Source organism: Eptatretus burgeri, chromosome 4 (genome assembly GCF_056783735.1).
Source record: "Eptatretus burgeri isolate ZD-2024b chromosome 4, Ebu_testis_v1, whole genome shotgun sequence".
NCBI lineage: Eukaryota > Metazoa > Chordata > Myxini > Myxiniformes > Myxinidae > Eptatretus > Eptatretus burgeri.
In genome coordinates this window covers 67006743-67023214 of record NC_140964.1, presented here as the reverse complement: position 1 = coordinate 67023214, position 16472 = coordinate 67006743, and the positions used below count along the sequence as shown (strand labels likewise).

Sequence of the window (16472 nt, the reverse complement as noted above, 5' to 3'; positions counted from 1 at the left end):
TACTGGGGAACTTGGGAACCAGTGAACCAGTGAACTAGTGTACTCGTGTACTGGGGAACCAGTGAACTTGTGTACTGGGGAACCAGTGAACTCGTGTACTAGTGTACTGGGGAACCAGTGAACTCGTGTACTAGTGTACTGGGGAACCAGTGAACCAGTGAACTAGTGAACCAGGGAACCAGTGAACTAGTGTACTGGGGAACTAGGGAACCAGTGAACTAGTGTCCTGGGAACCAGTGTACTAGTGTACTGGGGAACTAGTGTACTGAGGAACCAGTGAACTGGTGAACCAGTGTACTGGGGAACTTGGGAACCAGTGAACCAGTGAACTAGTGTACTGGGGAACCAGTGAACTTGTGTACTGGGGAACCAGTGAACTAGTGTACTAGTGTACTGAGGAACCAGTGTACTGGGGAACTAGTGTACTGAGGAACCAGTGTACTGGGGAACTTGGGAACCAGTGAACCAGTGAACTAGTGTACTCGTGTACTGGGGAACCAGTGAACTTGTGTACTGGGGAACCAGTGAACTCGTGTACTAGTGTACTGGGGAACCAGTGAACCAGTGAACTAGTGAACCAGGGAACCAGTGAACTAGTGTACTGGGGAACTAGGGAACCAGTGAACTAGTGTCCTGGGAACCAGTGTACTAGTGTACTGGGAACCAGTGTACTAGTGTACTGGGGAACTAGTGTACTGAGGAACCAGTGAACTGGTGAACCAGTGTACTGGGGAACTTGGGAACCAGTGAACCAGTGAACTAGTGTACTAGTGTACTGAGGAACCAGTGTACTGGGGAACTAGTGTACTGAGGAACCAGTGTACTGGGGAACTTGGGAACCAGTGAACCAGTGAACTAGTGTACTCGTGTACTGGGGAACCAGTGAACTTGTGTACTGGGGAACCAGTGAACTAGTGTACTGGGGAACCAGTGAACTCGTGTACTAGTGTACTGGGGAACCAGTGAACCAGTGAACTAGTGAACCAGGGAACCAGTGAACTAGTGTACTGGGGAACTAGGGAACCAGTGAACTTGTGTACTGGGGAACCAGTGAACTAGTGTACTGGGGAACTAGTGTACTGGGGAACCAGTGAACTCGTGTACTAGTGTACTGGGGAACCAGTGAACCAGTGAACTAGTGAACCAGGGAACCAGTGAACCAGTGTACTGGGGAACTTGGGAACCAGTGAACTAGTGTACTGGGGAACCAGTGAACTTGTGTACTGGGGAACCAGTGAACTCGTGTACTAGTGTACTGGGGAACCAGTGAACTCGTGTACTAGTGTACTGGGGAACCAGTGAACCAGTGAACCAGTGAACTAGTGAACCAGGGAACCAGTGAACTAGTGTACTGGGGAACTAGGGAACCAGTGAACTAGTGTCCTGGGAACCAGTGTACTAGTGTACTGGGGAACTAGTGTACTGAGGAACCAGTGAACTGGTGAACCAGTGTACTGGGGAACTTGGGAACCAGTGAACCAGTGAACTAGTGTACTGGGGAACCAGTGAACTTGTGTACTGGGGAACCAGTGAACTAGTGTACTAGTGTACTGAGGAACCAGTGTACTGGGGAACTAGTGTACTGAGGAACCAGTGTACTGGGGAACTTGGGAACCAGTGAACCAGTGAACTAGTGTACTGGGGAACCAGTGAACTAGTGTACTAGTGTACTGAGGAACCAGTGTACTGGGGAACTAGTGTACTGAGGAACCAGTGTACTGGGGAACTTGGGAACCAGTGAACCAGTGAACTAGTGTACTCGTGTACTGGGGAACCAGTGAACTTGTGTACTGGGGAACCAGTGAACTAGTGTACTGGGGAACCAGTGAACTCGTGTACTAGTGTACTGGGGAACCAGTGAACTCGTGTACTAGTGTACTGGGGAACCAGTGAACCAGTGAACTAGTGAACCAGGGAACCAGTGAACTAGTGTACTGGGGAACTAGGGAACCAGTGAACTAGTGTCCTGGGAACCAGTGAACTTGTGTACTGGGGAACCAGTGAACTCGTGTACTGAGGAACCAGTGAACTGGTGAACCAGTGTACTGGGGAACTTGGGAACCAGTGAACCAGTGAACTAGTGTACTGGGGAACCAGTGAACTTGTGTACTGGGGAACCAGTGAACTAGTGTACTAGTGTACTGAGGAACCAGTGTACTGGGGAACTAGTGTACTGAGGAACCAGTGTACTGGGGAACTTGGGAACCAGTGAACCAGTGAACTAGTGTACTCGTGTACTGGGGAACCAGTGAACTTGTGTACTGGGGAACCAGTGAACTAGTGTACTGGGGAACCAGTGAACTCGTGTACTAGTGTACTGGGGAACCAGTGAACTCGTGTACTAGTGTACTGGGGAACCAGTGAACCAGTGAACTAGTGAACTAGTGAACTAGTGTACTGGGGAACTAGGGAACCAGTGAACTAGTGTACTGGGGAACCAGTGAACTTGTGTACTGGGGAACCAGTGAACTCGTGTACTAGTGTACTGGGGAACCAGTGAACTCGTGTACTAGTGTACTGGGGAACCAGTGAACCAGTGAACCAGTGAACTAGTGAACCAGGGAACCAGTGAACTAGTGTACTGGGGAACTAGGGAACCAGTGAACTAGTGTCCTGGGAACCAGTGTACTAGTGTACTGGGGAACTAGTGTACTGAGGAACCAGTGAACTGGTGAACCAGTGTACTGGGGAACTTGGGAACCAGTGAACTAGTGTACTGGGGAACCAGTGAACTTGTGTACTGGGGAACCAGTGAACTAGTGTACTAGTGTACTGAGGAACCAGTGTACTGGGGAACTAGTGTACTGAGGAACCAGTGTACTGGGGAACTTGGGAACCAGTGAACCAGTGAACTAGTGTACTCGTGTACTGGGGAACCAGTGAACTTGTGTACTGGGGAACCAGTGAACTAGTGTACTGGGGAACCAGTGAACTCGTGTACTAGTGTACTGGGGAACCAGTGAACTCGTGTACTAGTGTACTGGGGAACCAGTGAACCAGTGAACTAGTGAACCAGGGAACCAGTGAACTAGTGTACTGGGGAACTAGGGAACCAGTGAACTAGTGTCCTGGGAACCAGTGTACTAGTGTACTGGGGAACTAGTGTACTGAGGAACCAGTGAACTGGTGAACCAGTGTACTGGGGAACTTGGGAACCAGTGAACCAGTGAACTAGTGTACTGGGGAACCAGTGAACTCGTGTACTAGTGTACTGGGGAACCAGTGAACTCGTGTACTAGTGTACTGGGGAACCAGTGAACCAGTGAACTAGTGAACCAGGGAACCAGTGAACTAGTGTACTGGGGAACGAGGGAACCAGTGAACTAGTGTCCTGGGAACCAGTGTACTAGTGTACTGGGGAACTAGTGTACTGAGGAACCAGTGAACTGGTGAACCAGTGTACTGGGGAACTTGGGAACCAGTGAACTAGTGTACTGGGGAACCAGTGAACTTGTGTACTGGGGAACCAGTGAACTAGTGTACTAGTGTACTGAGGAACCAGTGTACTGGGGAACTAGTGTACTGAGGAACCAGTGTACTGGGGAACTTGGGAACCAGTGAACCAGTGAACTAGTGTACTCGTGTACTGGGAAACCAGTGAACTTGTGTACTGGGGAACCAGTGAACTAGTGTACTGGGGAACCAGTGAACTCGTGTACTAGTGTACTGGGGAACCAGTGAACTCGTGTACTAGTGTACTGGGGAACCAGTGAACCAGTGAACCAGTGAACCAGGGAACCAGTGAACTAGTGTACTGGGGAACTAGGGAACCAGTGAACTAGTGTCCTGGGAACCAGTGTACTAGTGTACTGGGGAACCAGTGAACTAGTGTACTGGGGAACTAGTGTACTGAGGAACCAGTGAACTGGTGAACCAGTGTACTGGGGAACTTGGGAACCAGTGAACTAGTGTACTCGTGTACTGGGGAACCAGTGAACTTGTGTACTGGGGAACCAGTGAACTAGTGTACTAGTGTACTGGGGAACTAGTGTACTGAGGAACCAGTGTACTGGGGAACTAGTGTACTGAGGAACCAGTGTACTGGGGAACTTGGGAACCAGTGAACCAGTGAACTAGTGTACTCGTGTACTGGGGAACCAGTGAACTTGTGTACTGGGGAACCAGTGAACTAGTGTACTGGGAAGCAGTGTACTGGGGAACCAGTGAACTAGTGCACTGGGGAACCAGTGAACTAGTGTACTGGGGAACCAGTGAACTCGTGTACTAGTGTACTGGGGAACCAGTGAACCAGTGAACTAGTGAACCAGGGAACCAGTGAACTAGTGTCCTGGGAACCAGTGAACTAGTGTACTGGGGAACCAGTGAACTCGTGAACTAGTGTACTGGGGAACTAGGGAACCAGTGAACTAGCGTACTGGGGAACCGGGGAACCAGTGAACTAGTGTACTGGGGAACCAGTGAACTAGTGAACTAGTGTACTGGGGAACCAGTGAACTAGTGAACTAGTGTACTGGGGAACCAGTGAACTAGTGAACTAGTGTACTGGGGAACTAGGGAACCAGTGAACTAGTGTACTGGGGAACCGGGGAACCAGTGAACTAGTGTACCGGGGAACTAGGGAACCAGTGAACTAGTGTACTGGGGAACTAGGGAACCAGTGAACTAGTGTACTGGGGAACCGGGGAACCAGTGAACTAGTGTACCGGGGAACTAGGGAACCAGTGAACTAGTGTACTGGGGAACTAGGGAACCAGTGAACTAGTGTACTGGGGAACTAGGGAACCAGTGAACTAGTGTACTGGGGAACTAGGGAACCAGTGAACTAGTGTACTGGGGAACCAGTGAACCAGTGAACTAGTGTACTGGGAACCAATGTACCGGGGAACCGGGGAACCAGTGAACTAGTGTACTGGGGAACCAGTGAACTAGTGAACCAGGGAACCAGTGAACTAGTGTACCGGGGAACTAGTGTACTGGGGAACTAGGGAACCAGTGAACTAGTGTCCTGGGAACCAGTGAACTAGTGTACCGGGGAACCAGTGAACTAGTGTACCGGGGAACTAGGGAACCAGTGAACTAGTGTACCGGGGAACTAGGGAACCAGTGAACTAGTGTACCGGGGAACTAGGGAGCCAGTGAACTAGTGTCCTGGGAACCAGTGAACTAGTGTACTGGGGAACCAGTGAACTAGTGTACTGGGGAACCAGTGAACTAGTGTACCGGGGAACTAGGGAACCAGTGAACTAGTGTACTGGGAACCAATGTACCGGGGAACCAGTGAACTAGTGTCCTGGGAACCAGTGAACTAGTGTACTGGGGAACCAGTGAACTAGTGAACTAGTGTACTGGGGAACTAGGGAACCAGTGAACTAGTGTCCTGGGAACCAGTGAACTAGTGTACTGGGGAACCAGTGAACTAGTGTACTGGGGAACCAGTGAACTAGTGTACCGGGGAACTGGGGAACCAGTGAACTAGTGTACCGGGGAACTAGGGAGCCAGTGAACTAGTGTCCTGGGAACCAGTGAACTAGTGTACTGGGGAACCAGTGAACTAGTGTACCGGGGAACTAGGGAACCAGTGAACTAGTGTACTGGGAACCAATGTACCGGGGAACCAGTGAACTAGTGTCCTGGGAACCAGTGAACTAGTGTACTGGGGAACCAGTGAACTAGTGTACTGGGGAACTAGGGAACCAGTGAACTAGTGTACTGGGGAACCGGGGAACCAGTGAACTAGTGTACCGGGGAACTAGGGAACCAGTGAACTAGTGTACTGGGGAACTAGGGAACCAGTGAACTAGTGTACTGGGGAACCGGGGAACCAGTGAACTAGTGTACCGGGGAACTAGGGAACCAGTGAACTAGTGTACTGGGAACCAATGTACCGGGGAACCGGGGAACCAGTGAACTAGTGTACTGGGGAACCAGTGAACTAGTGAACCAGGGAACCAGTGAACTAGTGTACCGGGGAACTAGTGTACTGGGGAACTAGGGAACCAGTGAACTAGTGTCCTGGGAACCAGTGAACTAGTGTACCGGGGAACCAGTGAACTAGTGTACCGGGGAACTAGGGAACCAGTGAACTAGTGTACCGGGGAACTAGGGAGCCAGTGAACTAGTGTCCTGGGAACCAGTGAACTAGTGTACCGGGGAACTAGGGAACCAGTGAACTAGTGTACTGGGAACCAATGTACCGGGGAACCAGTGAACTAGTGTCCTGGGAACCAGTGAACTAGTGTACTGGGGAACCAGTGAACTCGTGAACTAGTGTACTGGGGAACTAGGGAACCAGTGAACTAGTGTACTGGGGAACCGGGGAACCAGTGAACTAGTGTACTGGGGAACCAGTGAACTAGTGTACTGGGAACCAGTGAACTAGTGTACTGGGGAACTAGGGAACCAGTGAACTAGTGTACTGGGAACCAGTGAACTAGTGTACTGGGAACCGGGGAACCATTGAACTAGTGTACTGGGGAACCAGTGAACTAGTGTACTGGGGAACCAGTGAACTAGTGTACTGGGGAACCAGTGAACTAGTGTACTGGGGAACCAGTGAACTAGTGTACTGGGGAACCAGTGAACTAGTGTACTGGGGAACCAGTGAACTAGTGTACTGGGGAACCAGTGAACTAGTGTACTGGGGAACCAGTGAACTAGTGTACTGGGGAACCAGTGAACTAGTGTACTGGGGAACCAGTGAACTAGTGTACTGAGGAACCAGTGAACTAGTGCACTGGGGAACCAGTGAACTAGTGTACTGGGGAACCAATGAACTAGTGTACTGGGGAACCAGTGAACTAGTGTACTGGGGAACCAGTGAACCAGTGTACTGGGGAACCAGTGACCTGGTGGCTGGTACTGGGGAACCAGTGAACTAGTGTACTGGGGAACCAGTGAACTAGTGTACTGGGGAACCAGTGTACTGGTGGCTGGTACTGGGGAACCAGTGTACTCGTGTACTGGTGGCTGGTACTGGGGAACCAGTGTACTGGTGTACTGGTGGCTGGTACTGGGGAACCAGTGAATTAGTGAACTAGTGTACTGGGGAAGCAGTGTACTGGGGAACCAGTGAACTAGTGTACTGGGGAACCAGTGAACCAGTGTACTGGTGGCTAGTACTGGGGAACCAGTGAACTAGTGAACTAGTGTACTGGGGAACCAGTGAACTAGTGAACTAGTGTACTGCGGAATCAGTGAACGAGTATACTGGGGAACCAGTGAACTAGTGTACTGGGGAACCAGTGAACTTGTGTACTGGTGAACCAGTGTACTAGTGAACCAGTGTCCTGGGGAACCAGTGTACTAGTGTACTGGTGGCTAGTACTGGGGAACCAGTGAACTCGTGTACTGGTGTACTGGGGAACTAGTGTACTAGTGAACCAGTGTCCTGGGGAACCAGTGTACTAGTGTACTGGTGGCTAGTACTGGGGAACCAGTGAACCAGTGTACTGGTGTACTGGGGAACCAGTGTACTGGCAACCAGTGAACCAGTGTACTGGGGAACCAGTGAACAAGTGTACTGGGGAACCAGTGAACCAGTGTACTGGGGAACCAGTGTACTGGTGGCTGGTACTGGGGGAACCAGTGTACTGGTGGCTGGTACTGGGGAACCAGTGTACTGTGGAACCAGTGTACTGGTGAACCAGTGTACAGTGTACTGGTCGCTGGTACTGGGGAACCAGTGTACTGTGGAACCAGTGTACAGTGTACTGGTGGCTGGTACTGGGGAACCAGTGTACTGGGGGAACCAGTGTACTGGTGGCTGGTACTGGGGAACCAGTATACTGTGGAACCAGTGTACTGGTGAACCAGTGTACAGTGTACTGGTCGCTGGTACTGGGGAACCAGTGTACTGTGGAACCAGTGTACAGTGTACTGGTGGCTGGTACTGGGGAACCAGTGTACTGGGGGAACCAGTGTACTGGTGGCTGGTACTGGGGGAACCAGTGCACAGTGTACTGGTGGCTGGTACTGGGGAACCAGTGTACTGGTGAACCAGTGTACAGTGTACTGGTGGCTGGTACTGGAGAACCAGTGTACTGGGGAACCAGTGTACAGTGTACTGGTGGCTGGTAATGGAGAACCAGTGTACTGGGGAACCAGTGTGCTGGGAACCAGTGTGCTGGGGAACCAGTGCGCTGGGGAACCAGTGCGCTGGTGAACCAGTGTACTGGTGGCTGGTACTGGTGAACCAGTGTACAGTGTACTGTTGAACTCGTGTACTGGTGGCTGGTACTGGGGAACCAGTGTACCAGTGTACTAGTGTACTGGGGAACCAGTGTACTGGTGTACTGGGGAACCAGTGAACCATTGTACTGGGAACCAGTGTTCTGCGGAACCAGTGTACTCGTGAACTAGTGTACTGGGAACTCGTGTACTGGTGGCTGGTACTGGGGAACCAGTGAATTAGTGAACTAGTGTACTGGGGAGCCAGTGAACCAGTGTACTGGGGAACCAGTGAACCAGTGTTCTGGGGAACCAGTGTACTAGTGAACTTGTGTACTGGGGAACCAGTGAACTAGTGAACTTGTGTACTGGGGAACCAGTGAACTAGTGAACTAGTGTACTGGGAAACCAGTGAACCAGTGTACTGGGGAACCAGTGACCTGGTGGCTGGTACTGGGGAACCAGTGAACTAGTGTACTGGGGAACCAGTGTACTGGTGGCTGGTACTGGGGAACCAGTGTACTAGTGTACTGGTGGCTGGTACTGGGGAACCAGTGTACTCGTGTACTGGTGGCTGGTACTGGGGAACCAGTGAATTAGTGAATTAGTGAACTAGTGTACTGGGGAACCAGTGTACTCATGAACTTGTGTACTGGGGAACCAGTGAACTAGTGAACTTGTGTACTGGGGAACCAATGAACCAGTGTACTGGGGAACCAGTGAACCAGTGTACTGGTGGCTGGTACTGGGGAACCAGTGAACTAGTGTACTGGGGAACCAGTGAACTAGTCAACTCGTGTACTGGGGAACCAGTGTACCAGTGCACTCGTGTACTGGGGAACTAGTGTACAGTGTACTGGTGGCTGGGACTGGGGAACCAGTGTACTGGTGAACCAGTGTACAGTGTACTGGTCGCTGGTACTGGGGAACCAGTGTACTGTGGAATCAGTGTACTGGTGAACCAGTGTACAGTGTACTGGGGAACCAGTGTGCTGGGGGAACCAGCGTGCTGGGGAACCAGTGTGACGGACACTGCATCATGGGCATTGCCGTGTCCCAACCAATGATGCAACCAGCAGCCACAGGCTGCACTCGATCGAGAGAATGAATGTGGAATGGGTGTAAGTTGTGTAATCCGTTACAATTGCTCATTTTAATCCATTGTATTGCTGGAATGTTCTGGAAGTCAAAACGTTCCAGTGATGAAATAGACTTATAAAAACGGAGGATTCGTGGAGTGGTCTTGTATGGAAGAGGGAAGGCTGAGAGTTCAATTACAAGAAACGCTTTCATTCCTTCCAGTTATGAATTGCATCTTTTTTGTACACAAAATCTTAGGCTGATGGAAGAACGTGAGGTGATGGGGTAAAAAAATGTGTTTGAAATCTCAGAGGGTATGGTGGGATTGAACAGCCACAGGAAGGTGGTTTCACAGATGGTATAAGTGAGGAACAAACGAGTGGAGGTGTGCAATAAGTCTGGATTTGGGAGGTCTAACCAGTAAGGGGTTATTGGAAGAATATGGAATCATTGCATTGTTTTCAGGAATAAGGAGGATTTTTGAGCAAAGGCCGATCCAAATTATCAATTGTCCAGATGTATTCAATTTACGAATGTCCAACGGGGAAACATCTAGGTAGCCGTCTGGTCCCAAGGAGAAGCCACCCAGGGACTCATTCCACAGAGCCCAGAGGTTTGCCTTTGAGCTGTCTTCAAATTGGTGTTTCGCAGGAAGGGCGTTCCATCGATGAATGTACCGTCTATCGATTGGGACCCGACTGCTAGCATTAACTGGACAATTATAAATATTCCACTGAGTCTTTTGATAAAAGTTTAAACGAGTTATCACTGCGATTCTGGCCAAATTACAAATGTATGCCCTGAACACCGCTCGCAAGGCGATGGCAAGACATTTTACTTGCCACGAGACTGTTTTGGCAGTACTGAGCACTGGATTGTTTGACGTCAATCTGGGGACTCGTTTGCCAACCTCCATTGCTGGTAGGCTGTGAAAATCCCCACGGTCTTTCAACCAAGAGTGAGTCACTCATCGCCAGCACCCTGGTCAAATGTATAGGAATGTAAACATCTTTCATTTCCTTGGCAGCTATGTCATGAATGCAAATCAGAAGTGTTAAGGTCACAGGAATGGTAGACATTGTGTTCAGATACCTTTTGAAGAATTGTTTTCCTCGACCCTGCCCCCAATCCTCTCCCTCCACGAAAAATAATAATTACACATCAAAATTTCAAGTTTAATTGCAAACTCAAACTCAGAACCTAAAACAGCCTGTGGAATTTATCTTTATTACTTAATGCATAGACTTAAGAGCAAATAGTGAGATTCATTGAATGACAATTACAAACAAATATCATTTTTTTAAGTCCAATTTTCGTTTTATATCACAGTATGAACAGAAAAATAGTTGTCTAACAGTAACGAAGAAAGGAATAAACAAAAGAGCAATTGTGAATATCATGTACACAATCTCCAAAACAAGTACAGTATCATGAGTTTGCATTCATTTTACTCAACTTTCTCACTTCCATCCTGATAGACAAACATCCCAAGAGTCTGACCAGACAGGGAGGAAAAAAAATAATTCCTTCAATATGAGAAGAAAAAAAATTATTTGAAAGCAGCATTCAACTCATGCAATTTGGCCTGGTAAAACAATCATTGTGACATAGCCCTCCAATTTGATTAACAGTCAGGTGGATCAACAAGGATGCTCCATATTGCTCTGGAATGGAAACTCCACGCTCTGGAAAACCCTCTCTTCCTTTTTGTAGAGGATTCCACATTGTATTATACAGTACCCCCATCCCTCTGCTAGACAGACTGCAGCTGCGTTACTCTCGGGTGAATGGCACAATGTTCTTTAATCCTGGAAAATTTCACTTTCTCACCCTGTTGCTCCAGAAGGATCATGAAACGAACGGCCACCTTTATATTTATATGGTCAGCCACTGAAAGATATTCAGTCACTTGAACTTATATGCCTCAATGAGCCATGATCTCTCCTCGGTCAACCACGTAGCAAAGCTGGCCTCCAAAGCCAGCCGCAGACTGGGCATCCTCTGTTGATCCAAGTATTTCCTTGGAAAAATCAGAGCTACTTAGTCTCTGAGGCCTTTGGCTGTAGCTCAGTGGAGTACTGCTCTTCCCTATGGGTTGGATCCCCAACATCACATCTGTTTTTCCTGGATTCTGTGAAGTCTAAAGCTGTCAGCATTATTGGAATCTCAATTTTGATGAGGCTGGAGCACACTCATGAAGTATGTTGTTCTTACTCATCACAGGCTGGTCAGTGCCCCCTTTTTTTTTTAACACCAACTCTCCACCGCTCTTGCTACCTCAGCCCTCTGACCCCTCCCACCCCCCCCGCCCTCAACAAGCAAAGAATGTACTCTTGAGTAATCTCCTTGTTAAACTTACAAAATCCAGGCTAAATGCACATCTCAATCCTTATGTTGCTCGCTTGTCTTGTCTGTGGAACAGTCTTCCCTAGACTATTCGATCCCACCCTTACGTCCAGGGCTTCAAGTCAACGGTGCACCACCACCTCATGTCACCCTCACTCACAATATTAATTATATTAACTCGACATAACCCTCTTATTGCATCAAATCAACACTCTTACTTTCAGGTTACTGTATCCTCCCCTTGTATTTCTCCTGTTTTCCTGTTTCTTAATTCCCTTGCTTACAGAGTCTAACTGTTGCCCCACTTTGCTGCCCTTTGACACCCCCTCGCCTCTCTTCCCTGAGCCTCAATCTTGTAAAGAAAAATAATTAAAACTTCTCACCTCTTCATCATTTACAGAGGAAAACGATCAACGAACAACTTCAATAAGTTCCTTAAATATCTACATGGTCGTTCAGGTTATCATCCAACCACTCAATCCTCAGGGATCCAACGGAAGCAGCTACAATCGATATCACCACTTCAATGCATTCGTAGATCGACACCTGTCAAAAATACAGAAACAGAGCTCAATATTACCCTTGATGATAAAGATAAAGCTGTGATCAGATGCAAAAGAAATATTCGAAATTTCACCATATTTACCACAGACCTTACTTGGTAAGAGTGAATCCACCTTACAAGACTGTTTCCTTATAATAGGTCCCAGCAACCCATAATAGCCTCTGACATTCACAACAATCAATTCTCAACTGCATTGCCATGTAATTTACACTACAATTTCTTCCTTTCTTGTGTGTTGTATTTTAATCCATCTTTGAATTCAATACTGAAAATACAGGTGATAAAGTGCATCAACATCATGTCCAAGTAGGCCAAATAGCCAGATAGTCACAGGCACTAAACAAATGAAAATACACGCGTTTCCACTGCAATATGCTCTCTCACTATTAAACATCCCAAAAATCTATAAACACCAGATTGATAATTTGACGAGTGACGAGTGAGAGCAGGGGAAGAAGGCAGTGTAAGAGGAGGGACAGTAAGCAGCGTGAGGGGAGGGGAAGGCAGTGTAAGGGCAAGGGAATGAAGTGTGAGGGGAGGGGGAGGGAAGGCAGCATAAGGGCAACAGAAGGAAGCATGAGGGGAGGGGAGGCAGCATTACCGGGCGACAAAACGTGTCCAAACAGCAACATTTTCTTTTTAACTGCCGTGTTCTATATAAAACGAGGTGGAAAATCTCCTCCTCCTTCATCTTCTTCTTCACTTATAATAATGTGAGTCTCATTCAATTCCGTTTCTCACATCGATTGAGCAGATCACTCTACTTGCAACACAGGTGAGAAAACGATATGAAAAAGCAGTTGATATTTCAATAATTTATTCGCACGATTTTTAACGGGTGAAAGTTAATTTTAATGTTTTTTTTTTTTTTTTTTTAGCAATTATGCAAAGATTGGTATTTCCATCAGCGAAGCAATGGGTCTTACTTCTGGTGGCTTTGAAACGAACAACCAAACAGCTTGGTGAACACTCGCCAAGTGGCTTAAGCACTCAAGCAAGCATTCCAACGGAACGTCTAGCCTGGCAAGCAGTTATCAGTCATATAAACCACGCACCCGGAAACGCCCAAGCAATGTCCGAATTGGACAAATGAACACTCTTTTAACCAGTCAGAACTGCTGCCAAGCTCAATTCTGGAGCTTAAATTTTGTAATTTGGCTTACTTTAAGAGATTGTCGAGGTTATGGCATGTGCGGAAATGAAACAAAGCCATGAACGCTGGTGTCTCCAGGCATTTATAAGCATTGCAATGTCTCCAGCAATTTGTCAGTATGATAATCAGGCATTCAATGATATAAGTGAAGAAAGTGAAAAGATAAACTACCGTTAAGAAATTGTTGTGGCCTGTTCCAACTCAAGGCATTGGCAAATTAAACCCCAGCAAGGTAACCAAGGATTCCCTTAGTGTGCATGCAAAGTTTCAGGCTACGAGGTTTCATGGTTTTGGAGTTATGGAGGAGACACACTGAGTGACGGACCGACTGATTGACTGACAAGCACACATTGACATTTATTAGTAGAGATTATTATATACTCGCAAATACAACCCATCGCTTCGCTGATGGAAATATTATGTAGGGGGAGAAAAAGGGGGGAGAGGAGGAGGAGGAATGGGGGAGAAGAGGGAGGAAGGGGAGGGAAGACAAGGAGGCAGGGGAGGGGGGGGAGAGAGAAGAGGGAGGGGGAGGGAAAGGAGGGAGGGTAGGGGGAGAGAGAGAGAGAGGAGGGAGAGGGTCAAGTCAAGGCATTGTTGAGCAGCCAACAAAAATGGCGAATTCCCAACGTCATCCATCGAGCTGGTTTTGCCAGCAGACAAGGAATGAGCGACGGTGTTGACGGATCATTGCACATACAATGAGAAGATGCATGATGTGTTGGTGGACACATCGACCTATGAGCATATACCCTCTGATCCAACCAAAAAGGAGGAACGTAGGTTTAACTCGCTGCTCCCTGAAATTAAAAGAACAGGTCGATTATCAGAAAAAAACATTACAAACAGTTATATAGCAGCAATGGAGTTTCGCCCAGGGCACACGGATTACCAAAAGTGAATAAGGAAGGGGGTTCCACTATGACTGTATCAACAGACCTTCTTATGCTTTGTCTAAGTTTCTCTCAGAAATCCTCAGGCATTTGGTTGGAAAAAATGGAGCAAGCAAAAACTCGGAATTTGAGCAGAGACTGAAACACATTACCATCAAACTGCATGAGACCATGGTGTCCTTCGATGTGGTGTCTGTTTTACAATGTCCCCATAGCTCTGGCAGTCGAAATGGCTGGTCTGCATTTATCAAAGGATGATAGCTGGAAACAAGTGCGTGGTTTCTTGAATCCCACAGATGGATATAATCTTCTCAGTGCTTGCCTTTCTTCTACTTATTTCGTTTTTGATGGAATTTCCCACAAACAGGTGTTCCGTACCACCATGGATTCTCCTGAATTTGCTGTGGGTGCAAACATGGTGATGGAGGAATTGGAGGAACGTGCCATCCCAGCCCGAACAACACAACCAAGTGTATGGTATCGTTACGTGGATGACACATTTGATATCAGTCACAGTGAGGTGGTGAACACCAGACATGAGGCCATTAATAACACTTTTCCTTCCATCAGTTTCACCCATGAAAAGGAACAAAATGGATCCATCGCTTTCTGGACACCATGGTGACGAGGGGTTCCAAAGGAAGGTTGAACCACACTGTTTACAGAAAGCCCACTCACACTGACGGTAAGCTTGATTTTGACTCTTGCCATCCCATGGAACACAAACGAGCTGTGGTACACACCCTCCTAAAAAGAGCACATTATTTACCATCGACAATGAATGAACAGAAGGAGAGAAGTTAAACATCTTCGAGACATTCTAAAGACCAACTGCTACCCTGACCGATTGTTACCGAAAAGGGAAGCAGTCTTGGCGCAGCCAAACAACAGGACTGTCCAACAGCAACAAGCGAAAGGTTGCGTTTTGCCTTTTGTCCTGGGTGTGTCACAAACGATTGGCAGAATTTTCAAATCGGCAGGTGTGAGGATAAATTACAAACCTGTGTTCACCATGAGGCAGGCAATGATGCATGTCAAGGACAAGCTGCCCAGGAGAGACCGGGCAGGGGTGGTTTACACAGTTCCCTGCAGTTGTGGGGTGGAATATGTGGGTGAGACAAGACGAATCTTAGGCCAATACATCACCGAGCATCGCAAGGCCTTCGAGTGAAACTATCCGAGAAGATCTGCTGTGGTCAAAAATGGGCTGAAGGCTGGCCATGTTCCATTATGGGATAGTGTCAGCATCTTGGGTGTGACTCCCAGTAAAGCCAGAAGACAGATTTTGGAGGCAATGTTATGTGGAAGAAACCATTAGATCACTCACGGAGGAGGTGGATGACTTGCTCCGAGCGTTTGGTCCACTTATTCGGAAATGCACCAGGGATACCCAACATATTGTTACGTTTGAGGGGGGGGTATGCATTCAAAGGGGAATTAGGATGTTTAATTAGGTATGCCATGCTGTTCGAGTTTACCAGGATCTCGATGTCATAAGTAGCAATTCAGTGGTGATAAGTTGTCTAGTAAATGTTCATTTCTTCAAGGGGGAAATGATAATTGTCACGTAATTAGATAGGGACACGGGATAGGGTAAGTGTGTCTGCGTAAACCCCTTTTAGTAGTCCCTGGAGGCTGGCCGTGACGTCACAGGACAGGGCTGCGGATGGCTCCGCCCCGTGATCACGATTGGCGGAAGGCGACGGCGGTGGGCCAATAAACGGCTCGATTGGAAGTGACGAGGATAGGAGGATAAAAAGGTTCTGTTCGGGGTCGAAAAGGAAGAGGAAGAAGATCGGGACAAAAATATCGTGTTTTTTTTGGTGTGGAGGCTGTTGCGCGGGAAGCGTACTTGTTGTTGTGCTGATTCGATCGTGTTCTTCATCGTGTCTTGGAGCCTTGCTGAGCCTAGTGCCTCACCTTGGTTGGCTCTGGGGTTCTGCTGACTCGGAGTGCGGGGTCGAGCGGAGGGTGGACCTGCCTCCCTCTCCTGCTCGCGATTTGGTGCCAGGGCTGGTTCCCTGGCGGCTGTGAGCGGACTTTGGCCAGGACCAGGAGGTCGACAGCACCACGGTTTCTCCTGCCCCCCCCCCCCCTGACGAGAGCAAGGCCAGCTCGTCCGACGCTGATCCAGGGACAGTTGCGTCCACACCACGGTCCAGCCTGACCACCAGAAGTAGCTACGTTGTGTGTGTGTGTGTGTGTGTGTGTGTGTGTGTGTGTGTGTGTGTGTGTGTGTGTGTGTGTGTGTGTGTGTGTGTGTGTGTGTGCTTGGTGCCTTAGAGGGTTTGAGATCTGTATATTCATT

At 48.3% G+C, this 16472-nt stretch overlaps 1 protein-coding gene and 1 pseudogene across 3 annotated transcripts in view; one reads left to right on the top strand and one right to left on the bottom strand.

The window, feature by feature from the left end:
* Positions 1-10368: 10368 nt before the first annotated feature.
* The window catches only part of NXN (nucleoredoxin), a 145731-nt gene continuing 139627 nt past the window's right edge, over positions 10369-16472 (bottom strand). For all 3 annotated transcript variants that reach the window (XM_085878516.1, XM_085878517.1, XM_085878518.1), the window contains one exon: positions 10369-12099. The gene's annotated coding sequence lies outside the window, so the exon portion shown is untranslated. The remainder of the gene's footprint in view (positions 12100-16472) is intronic.
* On the top strand, positions 13981-15335 carry LOC147028266 (uncharacterized; annotated as a pseudogene).